This window comes from Rhinopithecus roxellana, chromosome 1, assembly GCF_007565055.1.
Source record: "Rhinopithecus roxellana isolate Shanxi Qingling chromosome 1, ASM756505v1, whole genome shotgun sequence".
Classification (NCBI taxonomy): Eukaryota; Metazoa; Chordata; class Mammalia; order Primates; family Cercopithecidae; genus Rhinopithecus; species Rhinopithecus roxellana.
This window is the reverse complement of record NC_044549.1, coordinates 101238025-101253169: the sequence shown is the minus strand read 5'-3', so window position 1 is coordinate 101253169 and position 15145 is coordinate 101238025. Positions and strand designations below refer to the sequence as shown.

Genomic DNA, 15145 nt, shown 5'->3' with positions numbered 1-15145 from the left:
CAAAGGTGAGGCTCTTAACACTAAATCTGTATATTTGTGTATGTTATCAGAAATGGAGAAAAGACTTTGTACAAAAATGGCACCAACTATGATTGTTTCTGGCTTAGAGGGTTAAGGATAATTCATATTCTTCTTTATTCTCTTCCTTGTTTTCCAGTAAACAAGTAACATTTTACAAATAAATACAGTTTTAAAAAACTTCATAAACTAGTACCTAATATCCTATGCACCCATAAGGAATAAGAACTAAAAAAGAGACTTGAAAATTAAAAGACAGACAGTAAACTGCTTTCACATGATTGAAGAAAATTTTGGAATTTAAGATATTCTTTTGTGGCTCATCATAGAAACTAGTTCTAATTTTTAATTTTTTAGGGAAAAATTTATTATTCTTAAAAGTTATTTATCTAACCCTAAAATTCTGATCCAAATTTATCATTAAAAATCAAACTGGTCCACATTTAAGTCACCTTTGCCTGACTTACAGCCACAGCAATGCATCAAGGGAACACAATTCTGGGTATTACGGTAATTTCACAAGACCACAGGAGCAGACTCAGAGTAGATGCTTGGCAAATAATAAAATACAAGCCTTAAATATGAGATGGCACTCTTGCATATTACTGATTATATTATTAATGCTAACATCACTAGGATCCTAGTGTAACGCTAGGATCACTGCCAAGTTTAAATATACTCTATTTAAATGTGATGTATGCACTTGAAGCAGTAGAACCTCAATATAACAAAAAGCACTGAGGCAGCAGTACTTGTCAACATCCGGGAGATGTACAAGCTTTGCCTGGACTCCAGCTCTCCCTGCCCTGGGTCACTACAACATTCAGTACAGGAATGAACAATGTATAGAACTGTTATCCTGTAAGGCTGCTTCCCTGAAGGACTGTTCACACAGGAAAATTATGTCACAATCTGCATGCTATTTTGAATTTTTGTAACTGATTCAGCACTCCAATTGCTGATAAGTACCGTAATCAGAAATCCTTTTCCTCCCACAGAACAAGAACAATTCAAACATCAGTTTATCCCCACAATCCAGATCTGAAAAATAAAAAAGCAACAACTAGACCTACATCTTCTTTAAATCTCAAAGAAACATTTGCTCTGTGCAAGACAGTGCTATTCTAATGATAGAGGAAACTTCTGATGAATAATGCAGAAGCACCTGTGGACATTTAGCCACTAGTGGCCATTTAAATGCTCTTTCCCTAGGTGAACAAGTGACCACAAGGACTCCTTTTTTTTTTTTGTCTTGAAGCACTTGACTCAGAAACATAAAAATAGTCAAGATTGGTTTAACTGAAATCACACTTCTGACGAGTATGTATCCTTTCTTTTGTTCCAGAAATGTGAGGATCCAAGGTTTTAAACCTAAGCCAGTCTGGCCAGCTTGACTTATCCAGGACATCTTTCAGTAGTTTCACAGTGGCCATCAGCTCTGTCAGACACCGGACATGGCTTGAAAGGGCCATGTCAGCAAGTGATCATTATTGTGTCTGAAAAGAGCTGTGCTTGATGGCTGAAATATTCCAGCTACCAAAAAGCTGCAAGTGGAAAATCCATAAAATCAGCTGATTTGTAGTCACAGAATACCCTATTCCTACCCACTTTCACACACACTACTCCCTATATCTCCATCTCAACAAAAAAGTCATGTCTTCTTTAAATCAATTACCGTGCTTTAATCCAGAATTTGGAATTATTCAGGGACACCAAATCAAGTATCTATTACCTTCTAGAGCCATCATCATATCCACGAACAAATCAGCTGTAAAGCAGTTTATCTTTGGGGATTAAATACTTTCCAGTCCAAAATGCAGCTTTTAAAATGCAAATTTGCCTTCTCTTCTGTATTGAGATGACTAGGCCTATGTCGATTTAACTGTGTCTCTATAAAGCCATGCAAATGTAGGCACTTTAAAATGACTGCTCACAAAAAAAATTGTTAAGAGCTCTGCTTAAACAAAAATCTTGCAAATGAAAAAGCAATTCGTCATACAATTTTTTAAATGGTGGTGAGGGGGTGTTCTTAAAATTATATCCTGATTTATGGAAATCTTTTATTAATAAACTGAAGAGGATGGTCTCCACACAATCTGTAATATCACTATTATGAATGCTCATGGCAGTTACATTAGAGAAGTTATCCTCATTTGAATTTCTGATATTAGTAAAAAGCTCATTTCCAACTTGCCAAATTCCCAGGCTATGCTGATCACCAAAGCCTATCCCACTTAGACACACACACACACAGACATCAAAATTCTTTTCTGAAAAAGAAAAATCACTTTCCCTTCTACTGTCCACATTGCCAATGAGGGCAGTGGTCGACCATAACGTATGTCCAGTTTTTTCCTTCCCTGAGTATGAAGAACTCAAGTTTTTCTCCTTTTACCATGATAAGTCCTATTGCAGGGGCTGGAGGGGAGACAGTCAGGAGATGTTTTAGATCATGAGGAGGGTCACCCTGGAGGGGAGAAAGTGGGCTACAGCTCCCATTGCTGAGGGCACCAAGAGCTACCTACTGGTTAGATCCCCACCTTGTCAAATCATAGTCATGTATCATGGAGATGCTCTAAGAGACTATGCAGTTTCGATGTCATAATCTTATTTTGATTATTGTATTTAGAATAATACATCTGCTTCTGCACTGGTAATATGCTCCTTGAAACAGTTTAGTTGTATTCAAAAAAAAAAAAAAAAAAAAAAACTAGTCTTCCCTATTTCCTTCACTGTTTTTATCAGCACTTACTACATAACATCACGCGCGTGCACACACACACACACACAAACACAACTACTTGCTTCATTATTTCTGTCTCTCCTGCTGGAATGTAAGTTCTATGAGGGTAAGAATTTTTACATGCTTTTATTACTGCTATATCTCCCATACCTGCCAGTGTTTGGCAAGAGGTAGATGGTAAGTAGCTGATGAATAAATCAAAAGATAAATTATAGCAGAAGCTCCATGGTGGGCCAGGCGCGCTGGCCCACGCCTATAATGCCAGCACTTTGGGAGGTTGAGGGGGGGGTGGATCACTTGAGGCCAGGAGTTCGAGACCAGCCTGGCCAACATGGCTATCCCCATGTCTACTAAACTGCAAAAATTAGCCGGGTATGGTGGTGCATGCCTGTAATCCCAGCTGCACAGGAAGCTGAGGCACGAGAACCACTTGAACCCAGTAGGCAGAGTTTGCAATGAGCCACACCACTGCACTCCTCCCTGGGCAACAGAGTGAGACTCTGTCTCAAAAAACAAACAAACAAAACAACTCCATGGTGAAGCATTCCTGACTCCATCTCTTTTTTTTTAACTTAAAGGTATTATAGGCTGCAATCCATGTCTCCTCTAAATTCCTTTGAGTAATAACTAAGCCTAAAGCAGGCTCCCTACTGCTTGCCATCCATGGGTGCCAAGAAAACTTGCATTTCAAAATCAAGTTAATTTAACCGTTAAAATAATTTCATGTATCCTTCCAAAATAATCACCCTAATTTCTTCAAGTCAAAACAACTCAGAAAATAAGATGTTCGTGACCAAAAAGGACTGTAAGAGCCTGGCCTTCATAGCCCCTCCAACCAAGAAACAGCAGATGAAAAGAGCCTCTTTTCCCCCAAATCAATAGCATTACCCTTCCCATTTTCCCAGAGGCCTTGCCGTGGTGGGACTGAAACCTTGGGACTTCAGGTCACCATGACCAACAGAGGGCAATGGGGCTGGTTGCTGAGCACTTACAGTACAGTGGGGACTAAATGAAGACTGAAGGATCCACCCCATAAGGGGGCCAGAGGTTCGCTCACTGTCTAGAACACCTGGCTGAGGCCTGGCTCTGGGCAGCAGAGGCTGGAGAAATCTGCTTCTCTCAGAACTGCTGCTTAAGTAATCAGGGAGGAGGCATGAAAAAGTAAACCCAGCCCCTCTACCAAAAGCCAAACCAGGCCTCATGCCAGAAAGCTCACAGAAAGAAAGATCATAGAAAGAAAGGGAGAACTAGGGGCAGAGAAAGGTGTTCAGGGACCAGCTATATTTTTAAAGTTGTATTTCTTTAAATGACAGAGTGGAGCACTGGATACCCAAATGATTCCTATACTATTTTTTGACTTGTCTACACAGTTGTAATGCTCCATATGGCAAGAGTGGTTCATGAGTAAGAGCGTGAACTATGAAGGCTGTGGGTCTTAGCAAAGGTACTTAACTTCCGTGGACTGGACTCACTTCCTTCATCTGTAACTGGGCATGATAATGTAATCTGTTTGATGGGACTGTGGTGAGGATTCAATGAATTAATGTAAGAAAAGTGCTGAGGACAATCTCTAACACACATTAATGGCAGACTCAACATGTCATTCATTTCTTCATTTAAAAAAAAAAAAAACCTAAAATCTCTCAGCTCTATTGCCAGCTACACTCACTCATATGACCTCATTTAGCCCCCATCTCTTTTTCCTTTCCATCTACTTGTCACAAATTCCAGCACCCAAAATGCCTAGTGATAGTTCTTTTTATACCCATAGGTACTTCTCAAGCCCTGCAGCTTGTATCTTCCTCCATCTGAGCATCTCAGTAAACTTTCAAGGCTGAAAGCAGAGCACTAAGGAATTAAAAAAGACTGTGCAACCCCTCAGTCATAGCCTCCAATGGTTACTGATGATCCATAACCTACAGCCTGCTCTGAGAGGACTATGCACATCGTGCACTTGCCCCAACCTTCAAAACAAGATTCAGAGTTGATTTAACCTACCCCTGCCGAAGGTTACGAATATCCCATATCTCAAAACAAAGGCAGTCTTTGCAGCTGCAGTACACCTTATTTTTGTGCCATATGCTGCTTTTTAAACATTTGGCTTGCCGAGCAAATCCTACAGAGATCAGTTCATTCCTTCTAGTAGTCTTTTTGCTTGCAAGGTTAAGAGCTGCCATCTGATGAAAAGCCATGCCTCAGGGTAGAGCATTGCATGGGAAATTGATTCTTAAACATCTAATTAATTACTGATTTTCCTTAAAAATTGAACTCCTTATTAAAATATCATATATGCTTTGAATGATTGCAAATTACTGTTTAGATGCTTTTGGCTGCAAATAAGAGAATGACAAATTGCTTAAAAGATAAAGAATTTTTTAAATCCCATATAAGAAATTTGGAAGGCAGTAAAATTAGTTTATTTAGCAATTCAATAATTCATTGAAAATCCAAGTTTCTTCCATCTTTCTACTCTAATCATCATAAACTCATAGGTTAACAGATGGCTGTAGCAGCTCCAGGCATCATATCCTCAAATCATTTCATTGTACCTTTTTTAAGAGGAAAGAAAACTTTTTCAAAAGCGCCCCAACTTCCCCAACTTCCCTCACATCTCATTGGCCAGCATTGTGTCACTTGTTCCTACCTACACCAATCAGTCAGCAGGAAACTGGAATAACCAATCTGATCAAGATTCACCCAGGACTACGCAGATAACCTACACTTTCCTGGAATAGGATTAACCTATTGAGGCTCTGTTAAAAAAAAAAAAAATAGAAAATATTGTGAATGTTCCTTGTCATTGTTGTTGTTATTGTTGTTGTTAGGGAAAAAAGTAAATACAGCAAATTTAAATCAAGATATCATTTTGGGAAAATTTTTAAATGGAAGCTTCTAGGTACTATTTAACTTTTTCAACTCCAACTAAGTAACGAGATTTTGTGGACCAGGCATGGTGGCTCACACCTGTAATCCCAGCACTTTGGGATGCTGAAGCGGGTGGATAACCTGAGGTCAGGAGTTCAAAACCAGCTGGCTAACATGGAGAAACCCCGTTTCTACTAAAAATACAAAAGAATAGCCGGGCGTGGTGGTCCACACCTTTAATCCCAGCTACTCAGGAGGCTGAGGCAGGAGAATGGCTTGAACCCGGGAGGTGGAGGTTGCAGTGAGCTGAGATTACGCCATTGCACCCCAGCTTGGGCAACGAGAGTGAAACTCCATCTCAAAAAAAAAAAAAAAAATTAGATTTTTTGTCTCAGTGTGATCCCATGCCAGTCTGCAAACTGTTTGTGATGGGTACAAAATGAGGTAAGTATGCTTATCTCACATAAGTGTAGATATATTGAAAAAAATTAGATACTTTTATAACAATTTGATAGTCTAATTTTATATCTGTTAAATCTAATAAAACTTTGGAGCTTTTTTTTTATGTCTTGGTTTTTCACTCTTAGTAATTGATTTTTACTATAGTCCACAAAATTATCAGTTGGTAATGGACTGGAGATTGGAACGACAACAAAACAGTCATTCACTAGAGATAGATCACGCTATCCAACTTGTCTAATTTTTGTGTAAATTATGTACTTTTAGAACAGCTTAAAGCTCAGCAGCTTTTCCCCCCCAAACTGATTGGCCTGTAAGACTTTGAGAGCTAAAGATACAGTCTGAACATTGTAAACTATACCTGGATGCAGAAATTATATTTAAAAATAAAACTGACTAGGATAAATTAATGAGCCCTCAGTCAGAGGTCCATTTCCCTGTGGACTACTCAGTTCCAGAAGAGGCTAAACCCTTAACTTTGGCCAGTCCCTGGGCACAACATCAAGTAAAAAGGAATTAGAAAGTTCTGTATGACTTTGGCCAGGCTGGCATTATTAGAAAAACATGGTAGGTCCTGTCCTAATAAAAGATGAGAAAAGTCCTAAGGATGAGCAAAATAAAATGCCATGCAGACAAGGATCCATATCTGTAGATCAGGAATCGATTCAAAGTTCATATTTTTGTTCCTCAAAATGGGAAAATATTACCTACATTCAATTAGCACTTTTGCCCTTTTGCTATGGAAAATGTGTTTTGTGATTAGTCCCTTTCATTTTTATTTCCTCAGACAGCAAATTAATTATTATACTTCTCTATAGAGGACAGGACAAACGTGTAGTTAATATTGAAGATTAGGAAATGACCTTAGCCACAATTATCATACATCAATAACACATTTCCAAAACCCAAGAAAGAAACTCTCACCTACTTTAGCATGTTTACTCAGTGGATTTAAAGTAACCTTTCAAATCACCAACTGCAAAGACAACATTCCACCTCAAAATGTATTCAAATTGGGCTCTTGAATTGCACTTTTATGGAATTAACCTACCATCTTCTTATGAAAGAGTTACCTGACATCCCTGGGTGCACTGGCCAGTACACAAAGGAAGCAAGGGGTTCAACAGTTAGGAGGACAGTTTGCACACGATCTGCACATGTTTATCATCAAATCAAAGCTTGATGACGATTGATGATGGCATTTGTTGGTGGGTTATGCTTTCTTCCCCTTTTTTATTTCACAATGGTTATCATGGCAAAGCTCTCCAAATGATGTTTTTGAGTGTTCAATTTTAAGAATGCAAGTTCAAGTATGCTTTCTTCCTCACTACAAAAGAATATGATTTCAAATATTCAACAAATTGGTTTACCTAATGGTCTCTTTGTAGGGGTCTCCCACTATCCTGCTACCCACTATCACCCCAATAAATACTCTAGTGATATAACCCCTTCAACAGTTACCATCATTGAACTTTATAAACATAACACCATATACCTTCAACCATGTACATGTTCCCAACCAGTTTCCACAAAGAGCTAAATTTAAGCCTGCTATAAGAGAGAATCGAAATTTGGTTTGCTTTCTTTTAGACTCTGCTACATAGACTTTAAAACATGCAGAAGAGCTGACTTTGCCAACAAAGCTCATCCTTCTTTTTTCCAAAGCAGCCAGCTGTGACTTCATTTTGGATTTAGGCTATGATTTTTCTGATTTTTCTCTTTGCATGTGAATGTTTATTTGTGAAGTCTTGAACTTCACGCTACTTCCAACTCTAGAAATGATTTGGGCAAGCTGCCATGTTTATAATCTTAAAGCCTCCAGCTTCCCAGATAATACAAACTCTCTCTCTTGTTATTTAATTAATGCCAAACTCATAATGTCATGAAACATTGCTGTTGGAAGATTTCTATTTTTCCAACGTGTCTATTCTCCCAGTTACTCCTAACTAGAATGAGTAAACCTTCTGAATAAATCAGAGACATCTTTACAGGCAAACGATTAAAGGGTTTGACTGCCTGCCATAATATTGGAACAAGATCTGGGGGAAAATATTAATGAATAAAGGATTATAACCCTGAACAAGCAAGCAAATGCAGCTTAAATACATAACAGTTTCCCCAAAAACTAAATTGGACTTTATACTATATATAATTACATTCCATGCATCTCTATATTATAGCACCTTAAACAATGTAGATAACTAGTAAATATTAGTTAAACAAATGAGTAAATGAAAAAATCTACAAGATATACCACCTTGTTGGAAAGATAGGTTCTCGGCTGCCTTAAGTTTCCCATAAATAAACCAGGGGCCAGGGGTGGTGCTCACACCTGTAATGCCAGCACTTTGGGAGGCCAATGCAGGAAGATCACTTGAGTCCAGGAGTTCAAGACCAGCCTGGGAAAATGGTGAAACCTTGTCTCCACAAAAAATAAAAAACACTTAGCCTGGAGTGGTGGAGCAAGCCCATGGTCCCAGCTACAGAGGAGGCTTAGGCAGGAGGATCACTTGGGCCCAGGAGGTTAAGGCTGCGGTGAGCCACGTTCATGTCACTGCATTCCAACCTGGGCTACAGAGCAAAACCCTGTCTCAAAAAATAAATAAACAATGTATATGGCAATCACAGTCCTTGGTACCAAAGACCAAACTCCAAGCCTATCTGAAGACATCTGATGTTATAGCCATTGGAAAATGAAAGGGGAAGGACAGGGCTAAGGGGAGCAACAAAAGGTTGACTGTGTTTTCTTCTGGCAGTCTGCTTTCACAGCCAGTGCTATGCCTGTGGCCATCTCCCAGGCTCAGGGGATCACCTGGGGAGCCTATCTTACTCTAGCCCATCAGATTCACTTTCCTAGGAACTGGAAGTAGAACCTTGATATGGTTTGCATTTGTGTCCCTGACTAAATCTCACGTCAAACTGTAATCCCTAGTGTTGGAGGAGGGGCCTGGTGGGAGGTGACTGAGTCATGGGGGTAGATATGCCCCCTGCTGTTCTCAGGATAGTGAGTGAGTTCTCCTGAGATGTGGTTGTTTAAAAATGTGTGGTACCTCCCACTTCTCTTTTATTTTATTTTTTGGGGGGGGGGTGGGGGTACCAAACTTCTTTATTTGAAGGAAGGGTACAAATCAAAGAACTTAAGTGGATGTTTTGGTACAACTTATAGAAAAGGTAAAGGAAACCCCAACACATGCATGCACTGCCTTGGTGACCAGGGAAGTCACCCCCATGGCTATGGGGAAATTAGCCTGAGGCTTAGCTTTCATTATCACTGTCTCCCAGTGTGTGCTTGTCAAAGAGATACTCTGCCAAGCCAGATTCGGGTGCTCCCATCTTGCACAAGTTGGTCACATGGTCACCCAATTCTTTGATGGCTTTCACGTACTCATTCAGGTAATGCGTCTCAATGAAATCACACAAATGGGGGTCATTTTTGTCAGTGACCAGTTTGTGCAGTTCCAGTAGTGACTGATTCACATTTTTTTCCAAATGTAATGCACACTCCATGGCATTCAGCCCACTCTCCCAGTCGTCATTGTCTGGTTTCTTGATATCCTGAAGGAGATTCGGCCACCTCGTTGGTTCTGCAGCTTCATCAGTTTCTCAGCATGTTCCCTTTCCTCCTGAGACTGGTGAAGAAAGTATTTGGCAAAGTTCTTCAAAGCCACATCATCACAGTTAAAGTAGTAAGACATGGACAGGTAAAGGTAGGAAGCGTAGCGCTCCAGGTTGATCTGGCGGTTGATGGCAGCCTCTGAGTCCTGGTGGTAGTTCTGGCGCACCTGCGAGGTGGACGCCGTGGTCATGGCGGAGGCTAAGGACAGGCGGCGGCGGCGGCGGCGGCAGCGGTGGCTGCGCGGTGCTGGAGCGGCGGCGGGGACCTTGGGGCGGTCCGAGGGCGCGGTGAAGAGGTGAGGGAGGGCTGGCTAAGGGCGGCCAGCCAGGATGGGGGACGGGGGACCAGCGCCGGGTTCCGTCCAAGCACTGTTGAAGCAGGAAACCCTGACGACCCTCAGCGAAGAACATCTGGCCCGGCTTCTCTTTCTTCCTCCTGCTCCAGCCATGTAAGACATGCCTGCTTCTTCTTTGCCTTCTGTCGTGACTGTAAGTTTTCTGAGGCCTCCTCTGCCATACTTCCTGTACAGCCTGCAGAACTGTGAGTCTATAAATTACCCAGTCTCAGGTACTCCTTTACAGCAATGTGAGAACGGACTTATACAAACGTCTATCTCTGCTGATCACTTCCAGGAGACATCTAAACCAGGGAGCTATAGGGTGGCCATTTCCAAGCATGCCAAAGCAGAGAAAGTCTACAGAGAAAGAGAATGAGGCAGATGGCAGGGAGAGCTGCAGGGATCAGAGCTGGACAGCAAGGCCTGCCTGTGCTCCCAGTTCACCTCTTGTGAAGCGTGGTCATCCTTGAGTTACTTGAGATGACTCAGTATCCAAGACGTCTGGGTGATAAAATGGCAGGGTGGAAGAAAAACTAAAATGGGAATGAATGAATGTAATAATAGTATAGACTTCCTTTGAGGGCTCTGTGAGCCACTGAAGGGTTTTAAGCAGAGTGACCCATGTTGGGATAGGCACCTTTACAATCAGCCCGACTGGCTGAAAGTAGAGAATGAGTTAGAATGGAGGAAGATTGCAATTAGGAGGCTTTTGTGGTCATTTAACAGCCTATGGTCCCAGGGAAGTATCTGCTGCTCACATGTAATGCTGCCTACTAGCATAATTTAAACACACAGGCTATTTCTCTTCAAAAGGGCATATTTCATGTAACATCTTTAACCATTACATGAAAACTCATTCTTTGTCACCCAGCATCAACGAATTATTAGATTATTGGCCCAAAACCTCCATGATTATATAATGTACATTAGGACTAGAAGTTAAGTCACCAGAGAGTTTCCAATATTTAATAGTGCCATATTTCACAACTGCCCAGGGAGAATATCAGTCTACTACTCTGTTAGCATGGTATCCAACATTGCTTCCTTAATGTTGTAGATCCTTTCCTAAGCCTGTCAAAGCAAATTTCAACAAACGAATTCATAACATAACATTTGTGGTAGCAGATATTTTGCTAATTTCACAGAATTCTTCTAAATCCTTTAAGGTTTGGGACTCGCTACACTTCTGATTATAACTGAATATTAAGCTAGCTAAAGAGAGGTAAAGTGCAAATTAGGTACTGAAATGGTGACTGTCATGGCTCTGCAATAAGAAAGAATTTAGCTTTCTACAATTACTTGAGCCCTATAGCTTCCATGTCACCTGGAATACATGTTTAAAACTCACTTTCAACGAAAAAAGAGCACAAAAACAAACTCCTTTAAGATTGTTTCACTGGCCCTAGTATTTACCATTTTTTTAAATTAAAAATCTTGAGAATTCAAGTTTTCCTATAACTTGTCTTTATAGATTTTCATCTTAGACTTAAGTGGTCATAAATGTTATACTACCTTATATTTCTCTCTGTATGATAAGCCCGAATATTCCTTAACTGTGTTTGATCTACTTTGTGGTCAAAATATGGGGGATAGGAGAGAAGTCCTCATCAAAACTCAAGATTAGCAAAAGCTGAGGAATTTTATCAACACCAGACCTGTCATACGAGAAATATTACAGGGAGTCCTTCAATCTGCAAGAAAAGGATGTTAACAAGTAAGAAGAAATCATCTGAAAATTAGTAGAACTGGAATGTTCCTAACACAAAGAAATGACTTATGTTTAAGGTGACGAATATCCAAGTACCCTAATTTGATCATTACACATTGTATGCCTGTCTCAAAATATCACATAAATACGTACAACTGTAATGTACCTAAATAAATTTTTAAAAATAATTTTTTTTAACTTTTTTTAACTTTTTAAAATCTCAAGTTTAGGGCACCTGGGTCCTGTCAGTTGAAAACTTATACTAAAGCCTCAAAAAAAACCCAAAGGTTTTTCTAGCAGCGAAGTTATTAAACACTAGGTCAGAAAGTAATCCTGTTTAATCAGTCAAAAACCTAAATAAGACCACTAATGCTAAGATTCACCAGCTGCAGAAGGTTGGCATACTAAAAAATGGATCAAGAGTAATTTTTCCCAGTTGTAAGAATAGTGAAGGCATTAATACAATAATAAAAAAAAGAATAGCTAAATCTGCCTAGCATTTAGTAGGTACTAACAATGTAGTATTCACAGTGCCTTGCATGCTTGGAGTCATTTAATAATCAAAACAACCCTATGAGGTATGTGCTATTATGATCCCTATATTATAACAGAAGCTACCAAGGCATAAATAAGCTAAGTAACTTCCCCAAGGTCGCACAACCTATAAGTGGTAGAGTAAGATTTCAGCATCCACATTCTGAACTACTTCCCAAGTCCCAGATGTTACTTTAAATTAAAAATCACTACATTCTTTAGTACAATGAAAGTGGAAAGCAAACCCCACTCAGGATAAATTGCAGGCTCTCCTGCACTGTCTCCACCATCACCTTCCTTGAAAGAAGTTTAAGGGGCTCCACTTGTGATTGTTAATTTTATGGGTCAACTTGACTGGGCCACAGGATGCCAATTAAACATTATCTGTGGGTGTGTCTGTGAGGGTAGTTCCAAAAGAGGTTAGCATTTGAATTGGTAGAGTAAAGCAGATTGCACTCTCCAATGTGTATGGGCATCATCCAATCTGTGGAGGGCCCAAATAGAACAAAAAGACAGAGGAAGGTTGAACTTTTCTTTACATGTGCACAACGTGCAGGTTTATTACATATGTATACCTGTGCCATGTTGGTGTGCTGCACCCATCAACTCGTGAGTACCCATCAACTTGTCATTTACATCAGGTATAACTCCCAATGCCATCCCTCCCATATATTTTAAATTATCTCAAGGTCACTTATAAAACCTAATGTAAATAGTTGTTGTACTGTATTGTTTAGGGAATAATGACAAGAAAAAAATCTGTATATGTATAATACATATGCAATTGTTTAAAGTATTTTCAATCCACAGTTGGTTGAATCCATGGATGTGGAACCCATGGACACAGAGGATTGGCTATATATAAATCTCATTTTTATCTCGTATGTATATGTACAGATTATACACACACACACAGGCAGACATACAGTCATACATCACTTAACAACAACGATATATCCTGAGGAATGTGGTGTTATGTGATTTCATCCTTGTATGAACATCATAGAGTGTATGTACACAAACCTAGATGGTATAGCCTGCTCCACACCTAGGCTATATGTATAGCTTACTGCTCCTTGGCTACAAACCAGTACAGCATGTTACTGAACTAAATACTATAGACAACTGTAACACAATGGCATTTGTATACCTAAACATACAAAAGGTACATTAAAATGCAGTAAAAAAGATACAAATTGGTACACTTGTATGGGGCACATGCATGAGTGCCGCTTGCAGGACTGGAAGTTTCTCTGGGTGAGTCAGTGAGTGAGTGATGAGTGAATGTGAAGGCTTAGAACACTACTGTACACTATGATGGACTTCATAAACATTGTGTATTTAGGCTACACTAAACTTTTTTTTTTTTTTTTGAGACGGTGTCTCACTCTGTCGCCTAGGCTGGAGTGCAATGGTGCCGTCTTGGCTCACTGCAACCTCCGCCTCCAGGGTTCAAGCAATTCTCCTGCCTCAGCCTCCTGAGTAGCCGGGATTACAGGCACGCACAACCATCCCTGGCTAATTTTTGTATTTTTAGTAGAGACGGGGTTTCACCATGTTGGTCAGGCTGGTCTCGAACTCCTGACCTTGTGATCCGCCTGCCTCAGCCTCCCAAAGCGCTGGGATGACAGGTGTGAGTGACCATGCCTGGTTACACTAAACTTATTTTAAAATATTTTTCTTTCTTCACTAAATTAACTTTAGCTTAATGTAACTTTTTACTTCATAAACTTAAAATTTTTTAACTCTTATAATAACACAGTTTAAAACACACATTGTACAGCTGCTCAAAAATATTTTATATTTTTGCTCTAAGATAGTTTTATATCTTTGTCCTATAAGCTTGTTTCCATTAAAAATTTTTTTAAACATTTTTGTTAAAAACTAAGACACAAACACACATATTAGCCTAGGCCTACACAGTGCCAGGATCATCAATATCACTGTTTTCCACCTCCACATCTTGTCCCACTGGAAGGTCTTCAGGGGCAGTAACATGCATGGAGCTGTCATCTCCTGTGATAACAATGCCTTCTTCTGAATACCTCCTGAAGGATCTGCCTGAGGCTGTTTTACAGTTACCAATTGGTTTGTTTTTTAATAAATAGAGGGAGTATACTCTAAAATAACATTAAGAAGTAGAGTAAATATTAGGCCATTGGAATTTTTCAGCTCTATAAAAATCTTACGGGACCACTGTCATATATGCAGTCCATCACTGACTGAAACACCGTTATGTAGAGTATGACTGCGTGTGTATATATGTGTAAGAAATGTATTGTAAAGAAATGACCAGATATCTCCAATCGATTCTGTTTCTCTGGAGGACCCTGAATAATACACCATCCTTGTATCAGTCTCTAAACTCTCTCCTGGGAGCCAATTTAAAAAGAGACAAATGTACAAATAAATGGCATCCTCAAGACTTTCTATGTCAAATGACATTCAACAGAAAGTCAAATGACACAGAGGTCAAGTGCATTTCCCAATTAAGGATCACAAGAACCCACAGAAGTCAGGACAGACTATCAATGCATCAGGAGGCAGAGCAACAGCAGCACCCAGCAATCTCCTGGGTGAGATACAAACCAGCCTCCTCCAGGAATATTTATATATTTAACGCTACCATACATACCAATGACAATTACATGGCAGACAACTGGCCAAAATATTAATAAAGCAATCAGTCAATTATGATATGCTCTTTCAGTTTTCCCTAATAATATTGTTGGCTTCCTTTGTCAACTGTCTATATTCAAGTGGAAACAGATACCAAAAGTTTAAGAAAAATGCCTGAGAATATCTATCTACTAACATCAGTTTTTATACAATTTGTATTGTGGAGATTCAGGGAACCTCCATTAA

General features: G+C 39.7%; 1 protein-coding gene and 1 pseudogene across 7 annotated transcripts in view; both read right to left on the bottom strand.

Moving 5' to 3' along the window:
• PLCH1 (phospholipase C eta 1) overlaps positions 1–15145 on the bottom strand; it is a 267636-nt gene that overhangs the window by 145258 nt on the left and 107233 nt on the right. The window lies entirely within an intron of this gene.
• Positions 9274–12912, bottom strand: LOC104664424 (annotated as a pseudogene).